This window comes from Peromyscus californicus, unplaced genomic scaffold, assembly GCF_007827085.1.
Source record: "Peromyscus californicus insignis strain IS unplaced genomic scaffold, ASM782708v3 Scaffold_10__1_contigs__length_136768540, whole genome shotgun sequence".
Classification (NCBI taxonomy): Eukaryota; Metazoa; Chordata; class Mammalia; order Rodentia; family Cricetidae; genus Peromyscus; species Peromyscus californicus.
The window spans coordinates 96,144,370-96,167,960 of record NW_026294391.1 but is presented as its reverse complement, the minus strand read 5'-3'; the positions used below and the strand labels follow the sequence as shown (position 1 = coordinate 96,167,960).

The 23,591-nt window shown below is 35.3% G+C and overlaps 1 protein-coding gene across 2 annotated transcripts in view; it reads right to left on the bottom strand.

Annotated features, from left to right (window-relative positions):
- Positions 1 to 23,591, bottom strand: part of Htr2c (5-hydroxytryptamine receptor 2C) — a 221,730-nt gene that overhangs the window by 80,864 nt on the left and 117,275 nt on the right. The gene's annotated exons all lie outside the window — the stretch shown is intronic.

The window sequence follows — 23,591 nt, the reverse complement described above, 5'->3', positions numbered from 1 at the left end:
GGTGTATTGGGAGGGGGAGACTGGGGGGTTAGGAGGAGGGAAGAGGGGGATCTTTGTTGTGCAAAATGAATGAAAAAATTCTGAATAAAAAACGAATAAACAAAAAACAGAAAAAGGGTGAATGGTTGAGTCTTCTTTTGATCAACCGCCAGTGTAAAATATTTTATATTGTGTTGAATTTTTGTATGTTAATATAAATTTAAAGTTACTTTTGTCATGCTGTATATATGTTTCTATTCTTATTTAAGGTATTATACCTATGCGGCTAATTTAAAAATGTAAAGATTTAGCCCTTGAAAGCTATTTAGGATAATAAATACAGGTTAATAGTCATCAATAACAATCAAACTTATAGTCATGTCAGATATATTTTCAAGGTTATACAGAGATATATTTTAGATAGGTGATCTTCAAACACATTAAAGACCTATAGAATATGGCATTTAAAATTTTAGAATAACAAAAAGACTTTTCATGACAGTGAGTCTTGTCTGCTCCTGGCAGAACCAATCTACTTCAAAAAAGGATGATGGGCACTGAAGAATCTTCTTATGGAGTTTGTTTTTTTGTGGCAAAAGCTAGCCATTTGAGTAAGAAACTGACTTGACTACTGGCAGTACACTGTACAAACTGGACAAATAGAACACAAGAGAAAGCAACTGCCAAACTTTGCCAAGACAGGGTAAGACAGTCCTTCAAAAATTCATGCTTCACAGAAAAGTTTGTCAGATATTCTAGGATTGTATACCAAAGATGGATGCCCCAACACTACAGAGGAGCCTTGGGGTGACTGTCCAGGCAGCAAGATGTCTCTGTTGTTTCTTAGTTTTGTTAGTTACTTACTCTAAACTTCCTATTTACTCAAGTAATAGTATATCTTTCTTGTGTCTTTGATGAGGTTAAAGACTATAGATAGTTATATATAGTTACAGTTTCCCTTAATCATGATAGAAATTAAATTAGGTACAAAACTTTGGACTCATGAAGAGAGGACAGATAATGGAGTGTTTTCTCTGATTGCCAAATACAGCTATATTGAAAATTGTGAATGTTATTCTTATCTGATAATTGTTCTTATTGTTTATAGTTTCATTATGTTAGAGTTAAAAACTTTCCTTTCTATTTAGACAAAAAGGGGGAAATGTGGAAAATTCCTTTACACTGTGTGAAGGTGTATCACTGTGATTGGTTTAATAAAGAGCTGAATAGCCAATAGCTAGGCAGGAAGAGGTTAGGTGGGACTTCTGGGGACAAAGACATCTCAGAGAAGGAGAAAGGCGGGGTCACCAACTGGACACAGAGGAAGCAGGACATGCAGGAGAAGAAGAAAAAGGCATAAGCCATGTAGCAGCACATAGATAAATAGAAATGGATTAATTTAAGTTATAAGAGCTAGTTAGAAACAAGCCTAAGCTAAGGCCAAGTTTTCATAATTAATACGAACTCTCTGTGTCATTATTTGGGAGCTGGCTTGCAGGATAGAGAAAGACTCATTACATACTTTCCTGTTGCATGTATTAGTGTATACTTATAAGGTGTGATCCCATTGGATTCAGTTAAATATCAGTTTGGACATGCTGGGGAAACGGAGCTTCTAATATACAAGTGATAAAAGTAAGACCAGACAGTGGCATCTTGTGGCCCCAAAATGAATTAAAATTATGTGCTTTTCTTTCCATTATCATCTAATGTGACAAAAATGTGTGTTCTACCCCCACATTATATTGAATGATATGAATGAAACAATATTTATTTAATGTTAGTTATTATAGTTATATATAATTACATATGCTACATATATAAATCACATAGATTACATAATGTTTATTATATTATTTATCTTCTTTCCCATCATCCTTGTATAGGCATACAGGATTTTGGGGGAAGAGTTATAAATTTAGGTTTCTGTCAATTGTCAAGGAAATATATGAAAATCTGTGAAGCAATGAACTATGAATGGTAGCTACTTACATTATGAATTGTATTTGAGATTAGACAAATAGAAACAAACAAAAAAGGATAATGCTTATATTATTAGAACTAGATTTAGAGAAAACATTAACACTTATAAGAGAAAATGTATCTTTTGCTTTCTTAAATTGAAATCAAAATACTGATAGTATTCAAAGTTTATTACTTTGTCCTATCTGTTCAATAGAGACATATAGCATTTGGAACATAGTGCCCAACATTAAGCAAAGTCTTGTTTATGTTAGTTGTTTTCATTTACTTTAACGAATGCTGTTTATCTACCTGTAGTCAAATGACCTCTGCAAGAACAAGAATGCAAACTAAATTAGTATTGTTATTTTGTGAATGTATTGAACTATAATTAATATTCTAAGGCTGTACATCTCTAAGGATGAAAGAAGGGAAAAATAATAATAACTAGATATATAATTATTATTAGTAACTAGATATCATAATCTACATGTAAGATAAAAAATCAAGAACTCTAGACTGTATTCTTTAATATCTGTCATTGTGATTTTTTATGAATATACTATCTGCCATTCTTTTATACTTTGAATTGAACCTTAGTGTATTCCCCAGCTTTCTGTCACTCTAATAAAATACCTGAGATAACTAATTTAGGAAGACAAAAGGTTCACTTTGGCTTATGGTTTTATAGGTCCAGTGTATGACTGAGCAGACTTGCTGCTTTTTGGCTGTTGGTTTCATTATTGATGGCAATGTTAGTGGCTAAGTGGTAGAGCAAAAGGAAGGGAAGATACTGCTAACACTGCATTCAGGGCCTCTAACCTAATGACAGATGAACTTCTCGTAAGACCTATCCAATAATGTCCAGAGTTTTTTCCCCAATAAGGTCATTCTGGGGAATAAGCCTGTAACACAGGGTCTTTGGTGATATCTGATTTCTAAATTATAGTATCTGCTAATGATTTTTTTTCCTTAGGGTATGGAGTATACAGTGAAATTATTACATATTTTTGATAGAATATTTTGGAAGAAAACATTTCATTAAAAATAATAATACACATTTAGATAAGTACTTCTGAAAATCTAGAGTAATCTCATGAATTGATTTTCAAGGAGAAAGGAAACTTTATTTGTTGAAAAAAATCCCTGACATAGTGTTAAGTATACACAAGTACATAAGGTTAACAAGGACTTTGCTTAATCTTTCTGGTAGTTTTGTGTGTATGCTTAAGGGTAAGATTAAGTTAACAATACAAACTCTAAGTCAGCCCTATGGAATACATAAAGCCTGGAGAAAGAGTAATAGAATAAAATAGTTAGTTTAAAGAAAAAAATAAGTAGAGCTTTCTTGAATAGCAATTTCTTCCAAATTAAAAATATTCCATCTTTTAGGTGGGCAGTGGTGGCACACGCCTTTAATCCCAGCACTCAGGCGGCAGAGGTAGGCGGATCTTTGTGAGTTCAAGGCCAGCCTGGTCTACAGATCGAGATCCAGGAAAGGCGCAAAGCTACACAGAGAAACCCTGTCTCGAAAAAAACAAAAACAAAAAAAAATCCATCTTTTAATAGGCTTGTTAAATAAAACTCAGTAAGCAAACAAAATGAACAAGGCTTAGAAAGTAAACAGCTCAGAATTCTCAGACTGTTTCTGAAATTTACAAGATTCATAAGCAGTAACAATTGTCAGGGAGAGTAAACTCTGTGATCTACTAAGCTTCCTGTAACTTGTATAAAAAAAAAGCACCTGGGATACAGATTTCATGAGTCATCACCCGTGCACTGGGATGGGCTTTTCCATGATGCAACTGCTCCTGAAAATAAGCCCTCAACCATACTCATGTAAACAATCTCTATAAAGTTTCTGGCTAACTAAGCTAGACTTGAGTTCGGGAACACGTCTTTGATCTGTTGTTGGTGCTTTCTCTGGGGTGCATAGGCTTTGTGTGTGTGTGTGTGTGTGTGTGTGTGTGTGTGTGTGTGTGTGTGTGTGTGTGTGTGTGTGTCTAGGGAGATTCACAGGACAAGCATTCTCATGGATGGCAATGGTGGTGAGAAGGCAGAGAATCAGCAGAGTCCACAATGCCTGGTGAAAGAATATACATGCCCAACAGACATGGTGGTACTCAGCAGATGCCCAGCAAATGATGATGGATACACAGTGGTAGACGTTGGAATCCCAGTGGGAAATGACGAACGCCTAATTAGACATGATGGAAACCCAGTGACAGATGATGGATGACCAGCAGATACTGTGAGTGACGATAGACAATGGTGAAAATATATGAATTTCTTGAAAATACAAAAGAATTGCAGCAATGTATGACACAAATTGATTTGTTAATGATCATGTGAGACAATCCCTGGGATTATCTAGTGATGTCTGGAGTGCATAGGTATTCTTTCATAGAAAGTACTTATTAGCAAGTGCAGACAGTAAACAAGGCAATACATTTAATATATCAAATTTAAAATTTTGTCTTTTGTGCTCACTTCTATAAGGCCTGTCACAAACCTAAACACTATCATAGGTCGGGTGAGTAACATTAGTGAGTAAGACAACTAAATTTGAAAAACTGAGGGATTGTAGAAAACACAGCAAAGATGGAACTTACACACTGTTAAAAGCCATTCAAATCACAAATCTTAAAAACTGTTGACCAGTCAATGGTTGAAATTCAAGTGCAGGCAGTGGGCAACAAAGGCAAATAATCTGTAATCATGTCCATTTTTCAATTTTTAATTTTAAATTTATTCATATTTGTGTGTGTATTTGTTTCCCTATCTGTCTATATGTACCATGTGTGAAATACCCACAAAGTCCAGAAAAGAGTATGAGACCCCCAGGAACTGTTGTTACAGGCGGTTGTGAGCCACCTGATGTAGGTGCTGGGAACTGAGCTGTTACTATTATTTGCTAAACTAATATAGGATCTAAGTACTTCCTAAAGTGGTACCTCTATACCCATAAATCAATGCAGCTCTCAGTCCTCACCAAGAAGCATCTTTTTTGCAGTAGATGGCAGTGAATACAGAGACACACAAATGGTCAATGTGCAGAAAATAAGGGGAGTGTTCTGCCGTCACTGCTGCACCTAAATCACAAAGCCTCCTACCAAAGCTCAGGGAACATCCCTTAAGAAAGTGTTGGAAAGATTGTAAGAACTAGATGTTGGAGAGGAACAAAACGAAAGATAGAGCTTTAAAGAGCAGGTAATCAATAATGTTAGTTTCTCTCCACTTTATTTCCTATGTTCTCCCCAGTTTCCATTAAGATAAACCGCTGCTTAATTCTCTTTAAAGACAGGCAATCCTGAGTTTTGCACACTGCCAATGCTTGAAAAAAATTCAGAGCAATTTTAGTTACCAAACTTATTTCTGACCAGCATATTTCTTGACACTAATAAATAAAAAATTAAGCCTACTGTTATTAATACATGAGAAGTGGGTTTTGTAGAAAATGAACTGAGATGAATTATCCTTCAGATGAGCTTTATTAGAAGAGGTGGCCCAAGATCTTCATTAGGTGATTCCTTCATCATTGATATCATAATGGGAATCCCAAAGACAAAGTTCATTCAATTCACCTCAGTTCCAGAGAACTGATGGAGTGCTCTTCCTCTTCCAATGCAGGTATGTGGTCAGGAGAATCCACATCATACGACCTAGTATATTGGCTAAAAATCAGGATCTGGGAATTAGAGGAAGGGGAAAGGCCTGCAGCTGCAAGGAGGAACCTGTAACCATAGGAGATTCAAGGTCCTGTGCCATTTATAAGCTCTTAAGAGAGAGAGACAGAGCATGGTCTGACTTCTTGGGAAGAGAGAGGCAGCCAGAGGGTCTGTAACCTAATATCTATAATAGTCACTTTCTCAAAGGATTCAAATTAAGTAAGCAGATGAGTATGACTACTAGTCATATAGAAAAATACTAACCCTAATATAGAAAAATAAGCAGGAATATTTTAAAATATTGAAAAGAGTGATATTGGTGTTTACTTCCTTTAGTTCATTAAAATTTTCAATTTATAGTGATAGAACCTTAAAATAAGAAAAAAAGTTAATAAAATCAGTAATATATTTTCTCATTAAATGTAATGGTTTGAAAAAAATTGCCCCCATAGGCTCATAAGGAATGGCACTATTAGGAGGTATGGCCTTGTTGGAGTAGGTGTGGCCAAGATAGAGGAAGTGTGTCACTGGGTGTGGGCTTTGAGGTTTCAAATGCTCAAGTCAGGCCCAGTGTCATTCTCTCTTCCTGCTGCATAAGGATCCAGCTGTAAAACTCTAAACTACTGTACAGCGTCAAGTCTGCCTGCATGCTGCCATGCTTCCACCATGAGGATAAAGGACTAAACCTCTGAACTATAAGTCAGACCCAGTTAATGCTATCCTTTATGAGTTGCTATGGTCCTGGTGTCTCTTCACATGAATAGAAACCCTCAGTAAGGCATTAAGTAAGGTAAAATCTATTTTCATGCACAGCTGTTTCGTTGCTTAAGTTATCTGCTAGTAATGAATTGAGAAACCCATTAAATCTGTCTCTCTCAAATCCCCTCTATGGCCAGTTTGGTTAAAGTCTTACAATAAGTTATAAAAATGATGTCATAACAAAGTAAATCATGGCAATCGTGAAAAAGAACTTGGAATGATATAGTTACATTATGCTAAAATGAACTCACACACACACACACACGCAAATATATGTATATATACTCAATCTGTGTATGTGTACTGTATAAATATGGACGGCACCTTAGTGATACATGGCAAACACTGAAATGTTGTCATGTGTTTGAACAAAAACTAAATATACACTTGGCACTATGCTGCACAGTGAGATAGAAAAAGAAAGCAATCTTGTATTTTTTTATTTTCCTATTGTCTATTTGAATAATTTTTGAGATTTGTAATTTTACCAGTTCCTCTCTATTCCTTATAAAGCATAGTAAGTGAATGAACAGCACTAGGTTGATTCCTACAATATGTGAGTGAATGGCAATACAGTATATTGAATAGAGGCATGGGTGCAAAATGAGGTATGGATTTCCTATGTTGTGCAAGTATACTAGAAATTATTATTATTCCATGAGTTTGCAAAACACAGAATCAGATATTTTAGTTGTCAGAGAGCATGGTTTCACTTCACTCATCAATGGATTTGTGCAGAACACTACAAATATATAAGTAATTCAACAAGTTTATATTGATTGGAGTTCTGTGTAAAAGTCAATATGCCTTAGATATTTTGAAAGCTTGAAAATAAAGTCAAGACATATCATTTTAGGCTTGCCAGATCTATGTTTAGGTTGAGTTTTCGACAAAATATTCTTCCCTTAATGTGTGTCGTGTGTGTGTGTGTGTGTGTGTGTGTGTGTGTGTGTGTGTGTGTGTGTGTGTGTGTGTAGGTGCTGGCTGGCTAGAAAGCACCAAACACCTAACTAATTGGCTCTCCTATTTCCCAGCACTGGGATTATAGCTGCTCCTCACTGTACTTAGCTTTTATATCGATTATGAGGATCCAAACTCAGGTCCTCACAACTGCACAGCAACCACTGAGTCATCTTCCTAATATTAATCTTTTAATGTTTTAAAGGTAACATTTTATGCCTGTTACTTTACATATTTAAAACCTAAATACATATATATATACATACATATATATATATATATATATATATATATACATGTTTGCTGTAATTTTGCATGTAGAGTAGGCTGAGACCATGCATTAAAATGTATTACTAGGAAGGACATTGAAATTAGAAGGAATTAAGGAAGCTGGAGCAGGCCTTCTCTATTCAGAGCACTCCAGTATATAAGATCTGTCTAATGCTAAGTGAACAGATTAAATGCAAGTTGTTGAAAAGAATAAATAAATGCATTTGGGAGGGCAAGGAGTTGAAATGTTACATACTTAGAGGTTCTCTTCTTATTTTATTTATTTCATGTGTCTTTGAAGATTATGGAGCTGTGACTAAAATGGTTACTAGAAAAAAAATAAAACTGTTCTGAAAATAGCTAAGATGTGATTCACATATAAATATAGGACTAATTGCACTCAAAAGCCTGTGGAATATAATTTAGAGAGAGTGAGGTTTGTTACTTTATGATTTATTGAAACCTAGTTGGGCCTATAATAAAATGATGCCAAGGACAATTTATTTCAGTTTTTTTAATGATGGCAGTGATATAATAATGCCTCACTGATGAAATTGCTAAAACTGATAGCAATTATTTGTGTAGATAGCCACACATATCATTCAGTGGTAATAAGGCAGGAGATAGCTCTCTGGAGGTAGTAAGGGGAAAAGGCCTATGGTGAAAACTATAAATTACTTATATAAGACATTTTAGGAATGAATGTTACAGTTAAAAGGGAATGTTAAGGTTCAGGCGGTAATGCCAAGAACAAGAGGGATGAGAAACACAGAGCTTACAGTTGGGTATGTTACAGCCCATATGATCTGAGGAATGTCAGTCAGGCTCTGAAGAGCAAGCCCAGTGTTGACAGGCTTGTTGGCTAGCCTCCATAAGATTCCACTGAATCCCTTGACGAGGCAGATGTAAGACATTATTGTCTTTTCATAGATCCTTACTTCTAATGCAGTTTGCTGGAACAGACTAAATTGTAAATACTTAGCTAACAAGAAGCTTCCCCTTAGGAGACTACCCTCTAGACAAGGTACTAAATATGAGGTGAACAAGAAAAACCGCTGTTACATCTTGGTGGCCATGGTGGAGTTCATTCTCTGCTATAAGAGTGTTTAAATGAGAGAACAAAAAGAGCATAGTACAAGTGACAGTGTCTGAGGTGCTTTCAGGGACAGAGGACACCTGACTAGGTGACTAATGACTACTAGACAGTCAAGGTCAATAGCTAAGAAAGCAGGAATCAGAAAAGGACAGAGGCAGGCTTCAGCTGTCTTTAATTGAGTGTGCAGTGCATGACCATATCCTTGATTGGGCCAGGGGGATATGCATGGAATGCATGGTCTCTAACAACTACCATGGCATTTGCCCAATTTCTACTATGGCCTTATATAACCTCCAACAAAGTTAAGTTCAATGTTTCTTGTGGGTTTTTTGTTTGTTTGTTTGTTTCAAGACAGGGTTTCTTTGTGAAACAGCCCTACCTGTCCTGGAACTAGTTCTGTAAATCAGGTTGGTCTCGAACTCACAGAGATCTGACTGCCTCTGCTTCCTGAGTGCTGGGATTAAAGGCGTGCATCACCACCATCCAGCAAGTTCAATGTTTCTTTTTCCTTGGGAACCCCTCCTACTTTTTAGAGGTCTCCATTTTTTTTCCCTTAATTTTTCACTCTTCTTCAATTTCTCGCTTTTCTGTAATTTTTCTTAATATAACTTCTCCACCCTACACATCCAATCTTTAATCTTCATTGGTGTGAGGCAAAGGACTCAGAAGTCATTGTCCCAGGCAGCTAGCTCTTTGGTGACTGTGAGTGTTCAGTACCCTAGGTCCTTAGACCAAGTACAACTGGGACTAGAAATGTCCTATTAATTATCAAAAAAAATTTGCAGCAGTAACATCTGCAAAACTATAGTAAACACATTCAACCAAGCTATTAACATTCATGAAGTCATGATGGAGAACATTACTATCACCATGTGAATTACTCTTGCTGCTCTTTTGTAACCATATACCTACATATTTAATATAGATATGTTATAATCCAGATGATCTGATAAGAGGCAGACAATCACTAGAAAGCATGGTCAGTGCTGACAGGCTTTCTGGCCAGCCTCCATAAGATCCCCCCACATTATGATTTTTAAAATTTTGTCATTCTGATGTGTCTATTAGTATTTATATGGCTTTAATTTGAATTTCTCTAATGTTCAACATTTGGTGCCAAGCATCTTTTCATATACCTATTTACGTGATTGTCTGTGAATTATTTATAGTTAAATTCTACTTTATGTCGTTTCCCATTATCAAGCTGGATTGTATATTTCTGGTGATATTTCAGAGTTCTTCATATGTTTAGAACAAACTAATTGCAAGTGGCTTAGAAATGATCTTGCAAAAAGTAATAATACCCTAGAACCTTTTTACATCCTCCTATATGGCAATAAACAGGGAAATTTTGCTGCTGTAATTAAGGGATTTGAGATAGATTATTTTGGACTATGTAACTGAGCTCTACATAAAATTACATGTGTCCTTTTTAAAAAGGAATTAGAGTCATGTTTCAGAAAGATAATGGATACATAGGGGTTGGGGTTCAATGTTGAGAGTGTTTAAGATGTGCCCACTGATACAATAATTACATGACTTTTTGTTTTTGTTTTGAGACAGGGTCTCACTGTCTGAATTGGAACTTACTATGTCGTCCAGACTGGCCTCAAACTGACAGAGATCAAATGGCCTCTGTCTCTTGAGTGCTTGGATTATAATGGTGTGCTGCCACTTCTGGCCATAGAAACTTTTTTATTGAATTTGAGGACTTATCTACAGGAAGGAGTTCATGCCTGATACCAGGAAGGAGTTGGCCAAAATCTCGTGGCTTGGGAGGCCATAGGCCCTAGAGGGGGAGTTTACTCAATAAATGTGAGGTCAAAATACCATCTAAATATCTGTGTTTATACATGTAGATTAGTGCTTACTATCAGTCTTTTTCGATGACAGTTGTACTTTCAGTGGGTGATAGTTAACACAGAAACTCACAGCTAGTCAAAGTACTGACTGTTGAGTCTCAGCCCTAAGTGGAACACCTATATAATCCACTCTAAGGCCCAGTGAAAATGTAGAATAACGGAAGTTGGGGTGGAAACAATGTAGGAGCTTTCCAGTGGTGAGACGTGCTGCAAAACAGTGTCTTGCAGATATGACGTGACTGTGGACTAACGAATGCAAAGAACTATTGCACTTGTGAATGCACAGAAGTTGTGGTTCTGTGCACAAGACTGGTACAAGATTGGGCCAGTTAACATTCCATCCTGTATGGGCTTCATCCCACCATCATGAAGCCCCATTCCTCCCTGAGGAACTATTGGAGTTATTAGTTGCTGGGGGAGGGAATATCATTCTTTTCAGTGGTATAGCCACTGACAAGTCACCCATCTTCCAGTGACCATACTCATGCTCATACAACCAAACATAATTAAAGTCCACAGGTCACACACAATAAAAAGACATGGAACTAGGTAGAGAATTTGTTGAGAAGAAGGGTGTCAGTGGGAGATGGAAGAGAATAAAAAGGGTAATTAAGGGTGAAAACGATGAAAATTCATTCATTATATACATGGACAAAATTGTAAAACAGTGTGTGCTAGCATCCTGGAAGCTCCCAGAAATAGGTAGATTTTAAAAAAGCAGAGTCTTATAGAGTCTCTTGACAGAGTATGGCCTTGAGACAGTGCACAGCCTAGTTATGCTGACTTTAGCCATCCCGTGTCATGGCTATTAAACAATATGTTTGTGTGTGTGTGTGTGTGTGTGTGTGTGTGTGTGTGTGTGTGTGTGTGTATGTGTGTGTGGTGTATTTGTATGTGTGTCTAGCATATGTGTGCATGTGTATGTGAAGGCCAGAGGTCAAACTCAGGTGCTGATTGTTCTCTATCTTAAATTTTTTAAATTTTACATATCCATTCATTTTATGAGTATTTTGTCTGCATGTGTGTCTGTGCATGAAATGTGTGCCCAGTGCCTGTGGAGGTCAGAAAACGGTGGTGGATCCCCGGGACTGAAGTTACAATGGTTGTGAACCACCATGTGGATTCCTATGGAAGTGCATACAGCCAGTGCTCTTAAACACTGAGCCACCTCACCAGCAGTAGTACCACACTTTTTGAGACAAGGTTTCACTGAAACTCAAGTTCACTCATTGATTTTGATAAGGAGGATTAAAACGAGAAAAATTTTCTTACTGCACTTCTATCTAGGAATAAGATGTACTGTCCTGCTTCTGTTGTATTGCTTGCTTCCTGACTCAGCTAGCCCCCTCCCCTCCTAAATTTGAGAGGCAGATACAGAATACCTGTCCTAACCTGTCATTTTTTTGCTTCTGTAAAGTGCTGCTCATGCACATTAGTCACATAACTTCAAACCCCTAATGTATTAATAACAAAAGAAACCCAGAATAATGCTGTACTTTGAAGTAACTGTAGTTAACAGTTTCTCGCCTGAGCACCAGCTCACTGTATCTGCTGCTGGCTAGCTTAATAAACATGAGTTCTCCAACTCTTCAAATGCTCTTTTGGTTTTCCAGAGACCTTATTTCTGCAGCAATTTGTCCAGAATGGGTAGCTAGAAAGCCTCAAGAATTCCCCTGCCTCAGTCTCCCCAGTGCTGGGATTACAGGCATGCATTACATGCCTGGCTATTTATCTGGGTGCTGTATATCATATTCAGGTCTTCAGACTTTCACAGCAAATGCTTTACTGACCTAACCATCTCCAATCCCAGAATATATTATTTTAAAATTGTATTTATTTTTAAAATTATGTGTATGTATGTGTTCCTGTTTGTTTATACACAATGTTGTGCACAGATACCCAAGAAGATGACAGATTCATTGGAATTGGAGTTGTAGGCAGTTGTGGGTCAGCATGGTACTCTGCAAAAGCATCGAGTGTTATTAACTACTGGGCCATCTCTCTAGCCCCCAATTATACTTTTTTAAACCAAGTTTGTGGCAATTTCTTATAGAAGTTATTGGAAAGGAATATATTATATTTTATTATCATTTTATTCCAGAACTGTGAGAAAGCTAATTTGCTTTTCAATCCACCTAGTCAGTGGTTCTTAGTTGTGGCAACTTTTGTGAACTAATACTACTTTTGTGTTTACTCTTTTAAGCAGTTGTTGTGAATGACTGTCCTCAAAGCCAAGTAGCCACCATCTTGGGAGTTCAGCTGCACCCCCTTGGAAAAGAATTATCCCAGCTGTGCTTGGTGCCTGCTTCTGCTCTCTTATAGAGTGATGGAGAGAGGTTAAAATGAAAAGTATAGTAATTACATTATATAAAGTGCATGCAAATAAAGTCTTTGGAAAATTTATTATGGCATGAACATCTGCTCTTACCAGTGCTACACATCTTACAGAAAATGCTAACTATTGTATTGAGGCAAAAGGCATGTCTTATAACTGGCATATGAAACATAAAATTGTGTATATCTATTGGGAACCTTATGATGTTTCAATATATTTATACATTGTGCAAAATAAATATATGTATCTCCTTGAAGACATTACATTTTCATGATAAAATCATGCAAAATCTTTTGTTCTAGCTTACTGAAATACACATCACATTATTATTTATAACCACCTGACTGTGCAATTATGTCACAGAACTTCTTATTCCTAACTCACCGTCTTATCTTTATTCTCAATAGGAAAGAGTAGGGAATTGCCTTTAGTCTCCATTTATGTAGACAGAGGAGCCCACCTCATCAGTGGATGTGTTTTTTTCTAAATCCATGCCTTGATTTGTTTGAATATGTGAACTTTGGAGGAGTCACTGTTGCATCATTCCTTAAAGTACTGAATTCTCCTGTCAGTTTAACACCTTATACTGTCACATTCTTCAAGGTATTGCATAGTATTTTGAGGTGTATAGCCAAGAAAAGTGAACCCACGCCATCTTGTTCTTGATTCATGCATTTTAAATATTATACAATAATTGTAGGTTTTTCTTAAAAGATGTGCCTGGAAGACATAATTGATACTATGGAATACATATATTTTGAGACTATTTCTTAGAAGTGACTGTGGGTAGAGACTAGTAATTCTGAAGTATGTGAGGAAGATGGGTGTAAGGCTGAGAACTGAGAATGCAAACACCTATGGTTAGATCCTGTTCGCTGAGGAACTGGGTACTATAGTGACTTTAGTATCAGCTATTTAGATGACACTTACGCCCCTTTGCAATTTCCCAGTCTGTATGCAGAAATAGATTTACATTATTTGTGAAATAACCGTTTGTGATATTCTTTGGTATACTGCATCAGTCAGTCGGTTATGGATTGTGAACCTTAAAATTCAGAGGCATAATTCCCTCTTTATAGAGAGTTAAAGGTGACATAGAAGGGTATCAGAAAGTGTCTACAGAACAGAAAGAAAAAAATTACAAGAGTTCAAGAAAAAGAGACCATGAATTTGAAAAAATGGGAGAGGGGTCACATGGGAGGGTATGAAGCAAGGAAAGCGAAAGGGGAAATGTTATAATCTCAAAAATATTTATAAAAAAGTAATAATACTCTAAGTAAGAGATACTCTGAACATAGATGGGGAGAAAAAAAAGTTCACAAGACCCCACCCCTAGATGAACAAGTACTGGAAGTCAATGACTAATGAGAGAGAGAATCTGTGTTCTCCAGGGACAAGCTCCTTAATATGCTATCCAATTCCAAGTGATCAGCCCTGAAAAATGTGTACATATGAGCAATACAAAATGGAATCACGGGCGGTGGTGGCGCACGCCTTTAATCCCAGCACTCGGGAGGCATGAGCCAGGTGGATCTCTGTGAGTTCGAGGCCAGCCTGGGCTACCAAGCGAGTCCCAGGAAAGGCGCAAAGCTACACAGAGAAACCCTGTCTCGAAAAACGAAAAAAAAAAAAAAAAAAACAAACAAAAAATGGAATCACTAGGTTTTGTGGGTCATGAATTTGAGAGGCAATTGGGGGAAGAAACAGAAGGAATTGAAGAGGGGAGAGAAATGGGTGGGGATGATGTAATACAGTCTACTCATGCATAAATTTTTTAAATGTAAAAATTTAAATAAAAAATGATTTTTCAATTTAAATTATGAAGTCATAAATACATTTGAATATTGTCATGTATGCTAATCTCTGCTGTACTATGCTCAATATGCTAAGAAAAGAAACCAAATGCAATACTTTATTTCATTCTGAAATTCCTGGTCTGAATATACAAAGTCCTGGAGTTTCCATTTCATTATATTAAAAAGTGAATGAGATTTACCAAACTTAACAGTGTGTGTTTATTTGGATTAATAGTTTAATTATATATATATATATATATATATATATATATATATATATATATATATACCCATTCTGAGGATACAGTGTGACATTTCTCAGTGTTGTCTATTTGAAATATATTTTTAATGAAACCAGAGCCTAAATGAGAACATTACCCATAACCATTGCCATGGTAGATCTACAAAAAAATTGGAGTTCCAAGCGAGAAAGAAAATTATAGCAGTGATATAACAATTATAACAGCAGTAATAATGTATTACTAGACACCTAAGGAAATCATTAATGAAGCAAAAGCAGAAAAAATTACAAGTATAGCCATTTTAAAGTGTACTGTGATATATATACCCAGTGATATTCGAAGGATTCTGAATGTCTAAAATAGCTTCATTTTTCAGTTTTCAAACCAGCACACTTACCTTCTTGACACTGTATAGATCAGCCTGACTTCTAATTGTTCTCCAGATTACCATGTTCTTGTCTCCCCACAAAACTCCCCTGATTTTTTTATGGGATTAAACTCAGGCATGTGTTCTATGACTGAGCTATAACACCCTCAGTGAGCCTCCTGAGTTTTCAAGGGCAAATCATAAGTATCCAAGTGTAATAATTGAAAATACAAATGGGTGTTAGAATAAACTTAACTTAAATTCAGATCTTAACTCTGTTATTTTTCTAGTCTGATAATGTGACCTTGAGCAAGGCATTAATTAAATGAGAAATGAATAAGCCACTTGTGGGCAGAAGTTTGTTATTAGTTTTTACACTAGCATCAGTACTGAGAAGTGTAGTTGGTATAAAATAAGTAGTCAAAAAGTGGCTGTGGCATGGATTATTTTCAACTTCCATACCTACAGAAACAGATTTTTGTGAAATTTAAAGTGATAAGATAACAGCTGTTTAAGTCTTGACATATTACTATAGCCAAAGTCCGATGACACTTTGTCCTTCAAAAATTTGACCATCTTCACAAAGTCTTATTGAGATGTCCTTACCCCAATGTGCTCTAATTGTGTAAATGATTCTCATTGTCATTACTCTCCAATCTGACGTGTGTAAATTTTTCTGTGTGGCTAATAGTAGATAATGCTGGTGTTTTGATTAGGTCACTTCCACTTTCCATTGTAGATATTAACCTGGGTTTGTCTCTTTTACAATGGGGACTATATATCTATACTGTCTGTTGTAGTGTTTTTAAAAAGGCACTCTCAAGCCAGGCAGTTTCTTTGCCCGCCACGTAGGAAATACATGAGAAGGGTCAGATGTGTTTATTTTTAGTGAGTGAAGTTACATACAATTAGCCATGTGGTCAGCAACTTGCATAAAGATACGATTCTAAATAGGGTTGGCAACCTGAGTAAGCTAAATAAGTATTCTAAGTTTCATTTAAAGTAATGCAAAATGAAATGGATTAAACTTTAATACTTTAAGGACATATTCAATGACAGGATAACTGGTGGGAAATAAAAGCTGGGGGAAAAGAATTATGTAAATAATGACAGGGTAAATATTACCAATTCAGTGCTCCCAAGTAACTTTAGCAGACACAAAGCAGTCCATCACTTGTTTTTACCAGCTCATGGTGAATTGAACACATTGCTGTTACACAATGTTTACTCATTTCCTCACTATGGAGCTTTGAACCTGCCATTTTTTTTATAACAGTTGCACTTAAAGTGAAACTGTGTAAAATCAGAAAAATAAATAAAAATAAAGCATGCTTTGTTGCTACAATGAGAATAATAGTGATCCTTCCTTGTAAACTAACAAAAAAAGGTCTTGAAAATCTCTGCTTAATTAATTTTGAGCCTAAAAATAGGTCTTGAAAATCTCTGGTTAATTAGCTTTGAGGCTAAGTTCTGTTAGCATGTGGATACGGAATGAGCTCATAATATTACTTTGAATTATAAACAGTTCTGTGAATGAAAACACACATAATGAATTAGAGTGTAATGGAAAGAGATAATTTGAGGTTAAATCCAGTTTCTTTTAAAAATGTGGTTAATAAATGTTTTTTCACATTTATCTATCTATTTATTTATTAATGATATCTATACATCCTCCTTGGTGACTTACCTATCCATCTCTTGTTCGTTTTTTAAATTAGCTCTTTGTTTTCCTTATTTACTTTTTATTAGGTACATTGTTGCTGAAAGTTGTCTGCCACAGCTTCCTTTTCATTCATTTAAGTATCATTGTTTAATGCTCATAAAGCATAATTTATCTCCTCTTTTGTGTCTCATTTACAGTTTTGTCCAGAATTGAGTAGCTAGAAATCCTTCATCTGACTTGAGCAGTGTCACCTTTTACTGAAAGGATGAGACGAAAGCCAAGAAAGAACAGAAGCCTTTTCCTGAGAGGCCAGCCCCTCCTCAAGTGTTGCTCCTGTGGCTGGCCTTTCCCTTACCCCTAGCTTGGAATTTCCTAGAGAAACTTCCTGTGAGCATATTCCTCTCTTTTGTTCTTCATTCCTCTTCCTTGAGGTATTTGGGAAGCTGCCAAAGGTGTAAATGACTGTATTTTCTGTCACCAGTTTTTCTCCCTTGACTTTTCACTACAAGAGCCTTAGGTTCCAATAACAATTTTAAGAACTCAAGTATCATAAGGATTTTTCCCTTTGTTGTCTTGTAGAAAATTAGTAGCTTTGCGTTTAGCTTTAAATTCCATTTTAGTTAGTTTTTCTTAGGTGTGAAATCTTAGGAGGATTGAGATTTGTTTGTTACATATGATAGCCAATAATTCCAGTAATATTTGTTGGAAAGATTGCTTTTTTTTTCATCCACGGAAATGTATTTGAGCCTTTGCTGTATTTGTCAATTTTTCATTCTTTGATTGTAATCCATTTATTCTTTCAACATAGCATTCTTCTTGATTATTGTTGTCTGAGAGTAAAACCTAAGATCAAATTGATACGATGACTTCTCCATTATTTTAAATCTCTGTCTCTGTCTCTGTCTGTCTGTCTCTCTTTCTTTGTATGTGTTTTGGTGTGTGAGTGCAGGGGCACGCATGCCTTGAACCAAGTATGGAGTTGCCTCCTTGCTCTCCACCCTGTTTGTGACAGGTTCTCCTTATACACTCCACAGCTGCCCTATGAACTTCCGGGATTTGCCTTTCTCCATCTTTCACCATAGCCTAGGAGTATTTAGATTACACACAGAAACTACCTCATCCAGCTTTACATGGGCTCTGGGGATCTGAACTCAGGTCCTCGTGCTTGAAGAGCAAACACTTTATACACCAAACTGTTTTCCCAGTCCCAAGTCACTTTATTTTCAAAATTGTTTTGGCTCCTCTATTCCTTTATGTTTCAGTAATATTTAAATTATCTTTTGTATTTAAACCTCTCAAATATGCAGATTTTTTTTATCAAAACTGAACTGAATTTGTAAATCATTTCAAGGAGGATTAATACCTTTAGAGGAGTGACTTGTCCAATTATAATAAAGATAAGTCTCTTACTTTTTTAGACTACTTAAATTTATCTTTTATAGTAGTTTTAATTTTCTTCATATACCTCTATTACATATTTTAGTAGATTTATACCTCTGATTTGTTTTCATTATATTGCAAACAGTAATCTTCAATTTGTTTTCCAATTTCTCTTGCTGGTATATAGAAACACAAATTATTTTTGTATATGAACTTGTAAAATAAGAACTTGCAAAATTCTTTTCTTTGTGATTCTAATGATCTAGTTCTTGGTGAATATGTATTTTCCTGCCATAGACTTTTTATTTTTGCAGAGATAGAATTCAGTGCAAACTTTCTACCACTAAGCCACATCCCCATAAACTTAAATATCCTTAATTTTCAGGCTAAAGATCTTCCCGGTGTATTGTAATTTTTCTTCCCATCCCTAGATCAGTCATTTCTTCAAGGTGACTATCTTGCTATTTGTGTTCATCATTATACTTTGTGGACTGAGCTAGGAAATAAGTTCAAGTGTTCCTATTCATATGTATAGAAATTTATCTATCATCTACCTGTCTGACATCTATCTTTAGAAATTTAGAATGACATGAATATTATTTTCTCCTTTTATTGAAAACAGATTTTTGTCTCACATAATATATCCCAATTTTGGTTCCCCCTCTCTAATCTACTCTACCTTCTCCACCTCCCTCCTATCTGAATGAAACCGTTTTCTGTCTCTTATTAGAAAACAAACAGGCTTCTACGGGATTATAATATAATATAATATAATATAATATAATATAATATAGTATAGTATAGTATAATATAATATAATATAATATAATATAATATAATATAATATAACATAACACAAAAACTAACACATCAAAATAGGACAAAACAAACAGGAGAAAAAAGCCCAAGGAAGAGAGAACCACTTGTCCTGCATTCAGGAATCCTTTAAAAACACTAAACTGGAAGCCATAATAAATACATAAAGGAGCTGTAGAATAAAAAGAGAGGATAAAAATATGAATTAAATAAAAATTTAAAACAGTAGGATAAAATTAAAAAAATGAGCCCTGACAAGATGTTATGAGACAAGTAACCTCCAAAGATGCAATTGAATTCATCTTCTGTTGGCCGTCTACTGCTAGCCATGCAGCCTACCCTTAAGAGTAGTTTCCCCAGTAAGACTTCCTTGGAGGAAACTAAATTTTCATCTGCAAATGATTATCAATTAGAGATAGCTTCTGGGTTAGGGATGGAGGCATGTGTCCTGGTCTTTTTTCAGCTCTAGGACCCCATCTGGTGCAGACCTGTGCAGGTCCTGTGCATGCTGCCTCAGTCTCTGTGTGTTCATATGAGCTTTGATCATTATGTTTTAGGGGGACTTATTCTCCTGGTATCCTACATTGCTCTGGCTTTTTCAATCTTTTGATATCCTCATGAACATTAGTCAAATAACATACATTTCATTATTTCCTTCTCTTTTTTTTTCAATTTTCTAATTTCATATACAATAATAAGAAATTCAGCTTTAGCCGGGCGGTGGTGGCGCACACCTTTAATCCCAGCACTTGGGAGGCAGAGCCAGGCGGATCTCTGTGAGTTCGAGGCCAGCCTGGGCTACCAAGTGAGTTCCAGGAAAGGCGCAAAGCTACACAGAGAAACCCTGTCTCGAAAAACCAAAAAAAAAAAAAAAAAGAAATTCAGCTTTAAAAAATTTTTAGTATATGGATATATGTAAAATTTTAGAACACACAGAAAATCATCTCAGAATATGTCATGTATCAATGATGGAATCAAATGTAAAATTGAAATTTCAATTATTTACAATTTTCTTTATCCTTGAATTGATTATATAATTTTGTGAAGGTGTTTTAAAATTATTTGGGTTCTTAATTTTTTTATATTACTCACATCAGTGTGATCATTATATTAATTTCAAATAGGTTCTTTCCATTTTATTCAAAATTCTTGTTCTTAATGCTCTGAAGTAATGCTTGGAATATTATGAATATCTGATCTTTCAAAGTCTGAATTGCCCAGTGAAACTAGTGGTGTTTAATTATGGAGTCCTTTCTGACCAGTTTATTCTTCTGCAGAAACTGCTTTGCTAATTTTTATATGTGAGAGAGTAAATTTTATTAGTCTGGATTTTCATTTTAATTGATGTTCATAGAATTCTACAATCTAAAGTTCTTAAAAATAATTTTTTGGTTATTACTCCATTGCTATACTGTTTTATATCTATATAATCTCTCTTTGTCCTTGTTTAAATTGACTAAAATTTTTCATTTTTGAAATATATCTTTTAAAAAAACAGATTTTCATTTCTAATTTGAATATATTTATTTTTATATTCTTTGTCCAATCAATTACTTCTATTATCTGTCTTTGAATTAATTCTTTACCTTTCTTTGTTTTTGTGATTCTCCAGAGTTGCTATAATGACAATTTATTTGTGTGTTTTAATGTTTCACCATAAATGTGAACAGCTGTATAAATTTTCCTCTGATTACTATCTAAGTATAACCCATAGTTATTACATGTGATACTTTTGTTAGCAAACTTTAAATTCCTGGAAAGCCAAGGCTACCAGAGAAACCCTGTCTCGAATCAACAACAAAATGTTTAAACTTGTTTTATAACTTCAAGATTAAATGGTCTTAAAACTTTGTTGTTAGTACTTTCTAGCATTATTACTTTGTTATTAAAAAGTACTTTTGTAATACTTATATTTTTATAGTGACCTCTTTTTGGCCTAATCTATAATTTGCAGGAAACCATGGAGTTGGATTTGCCTAGCTGTTTTGAGAGGCATGTGTTTTAGGTTTTCCAGGTTAGAATCCATGGCTCCTGGGCTCAATGTGCCTTCCAGTTCCCGAGAAACCGATGCACTCCTTCAGGTAGTGAAGCGTTCAGAATGCTTTGTGTTTCTGTGTGTTCCCTTAGTAGTCAAGGAAGCATGGAAACTAGGACAATTGGTCTTAGACATTAGTCTTGTGTACGCTGTATGACTTGCAAACTTCACTGTCTCCTGGCAGCTACAACTGTATTGATCCTGGCAATTGTCATTGTCTTCTGTTTCTGACAAAAGTATAAAGAGTCTCATTGCTCTCAATAAAATTGTCTCAGCATCAGTTGTGCTGTAGTTCCCTCCAACCTGGCCTGATTTCATTCCCCTGGCCATATCAGGTGACCTTGGCCCGGTAAGTAAGTGCAGGCGCTGACAATAATTAATGTTTGTGAATGCTTCATGCATATGGAAGAAGATACGCTCTTTATAAATATGCTAAGCTCAATATATATCACACCATAAGATCTGCACTCATATTTATTTTGTCTCACTCCCACCCACTCTCTTGAGAAAGTCTCACCATATAGTTCAGGCTGGCATTGAACTCACTATGTAAGCCAGCATAGTCTTGAACTGATGGTGATTATGTGCATTAGCCTCCTGAATGATGACATTAGAGGTATATACCATCATGCACCCCTTCTCCCCTTCTCCAGTCTCCATTGTATTGAGTATGATACCTTCTAATCGTTCCCTTTTTTGAATATTTTCTTTATAAAGTTCATAGTTATGGTAGAATGCAAAGATTTTCTCACCTGATACATATTCACTGTTAATTGTGTCTTTTATCATTAAACATCTTACTGTTTTTATTTGAAATTGATTTTGTCAGATATCAAAATGTCTACTTTAACCACTGCTTGTTTTGTATATTTTTTCCATCCTAATACTTTAGCCATAATAAATCACTGCTTCTCATGGCACTATTTAAAAACAACTTTTCAAAAGGAAAAATTAGTTCTATTCCTAATTATCAGGTTGCTATTTCAAAGTATTTTCATATTTTAATGTATTTAATTATTTTAAGTGTTTTCTTCTGTTTGAGTTTTATTAGTATGTATTTATTATACAAAATAGACTACGATATATATATATATATATATATATATATATATATATATATATAACTTTGATCATATTCACCTCTAATTCTTCACAGTGAATGCTGGCTTCTTGTCATTTAATAAACTCTGGACTCCTCATCTGAGAGGGACTAAATGATACTTGTTTTTCTGGGTCTGACATAATATGACGAAATTTGCAGTGACTTTCTTATACTGTGATTGTCTACTATGCTCATGCATGAGACAAATGAGGGATATTTGCATCTTTGTCTGCTGCTGATTTTTAAGATTTTAAAGTCAAGAGCATCTTCTCAAAGGTAGCAAAGTGTGACTTCTTTCCAGGACTTTTGGTGAACAGTGGAGGGCAGTATGGGGAGATTTGATGGTCCTTACACATAACATTTTGTCATGTAAATACCTTTTTCTCTCTATACCCTTTCACTGTCCTTTTTCTTCAAATATCAGTTCTTTCTTTCTTTTTTTTCACTCCTTTCTACCTCCAGGAAGTTCATTTTACTTGAGACTTATGCACACTTTTAAGTCTGTGACCTGAAGCTCATCTTGGAAACTTTTAGGAACGTACGTTTTAAACCATGTTATTAGGTCAATCTTAGTCTTCCTAATAATGCTCTTTTTTTTTAACCTTTGTTATGCCATTTTTGAAATTTTTATAGCTTTCTCTTCATCTAACTCAGGAAAGCGTTCAATAAGGAGCTCACAGTAGAATCTTACCTTTGAAATTGCTGTTTCACTTCGTTTCTGTGACTTCTTCTTAATGATATTGGACCAGTGAGAGGTGAAATGCTGGTGCTTTGAGGTAAATATGCCACTGACACTCAGTGGAGATAGTAAAAACCTATTCCCTAAGAACGCCTTCTGGAATAAATAACTGATATGATTAGGTATTGTCACTGTAGACTTCAGAGAGGCTAATTAATTTTTAAGTGTCATGAGAGATTACATTTTAAACACATTGTTCTTCTTTTATGAGTTTTACACTAGATATTATTTTAATAACTTTTTTCTGTCTAATTCCATTATACATTTCAGGGAACTAACTGGATTTCTTTCTTTTACTCTACAAGAAGATGATTAACAATTAAAATTAAACTGAACTCTCCACATATTAACAAATAAATTGGAACTGGGATCTCAAATTTTGTAGTAAAGACACTTATAGAAAGCTAAGTGTAGTGGCATATACCTGTGGTGCCAGTTATGTGGGAGCCTGAGGCAGGAAGAGCATGTGAGTTTTAATTGATTAACTAATATTTAATACTAATGTTTCTAAAAGTTTAATTTTTACTGTGTACGTATGAGTGTTTTGCCTATATGTATGT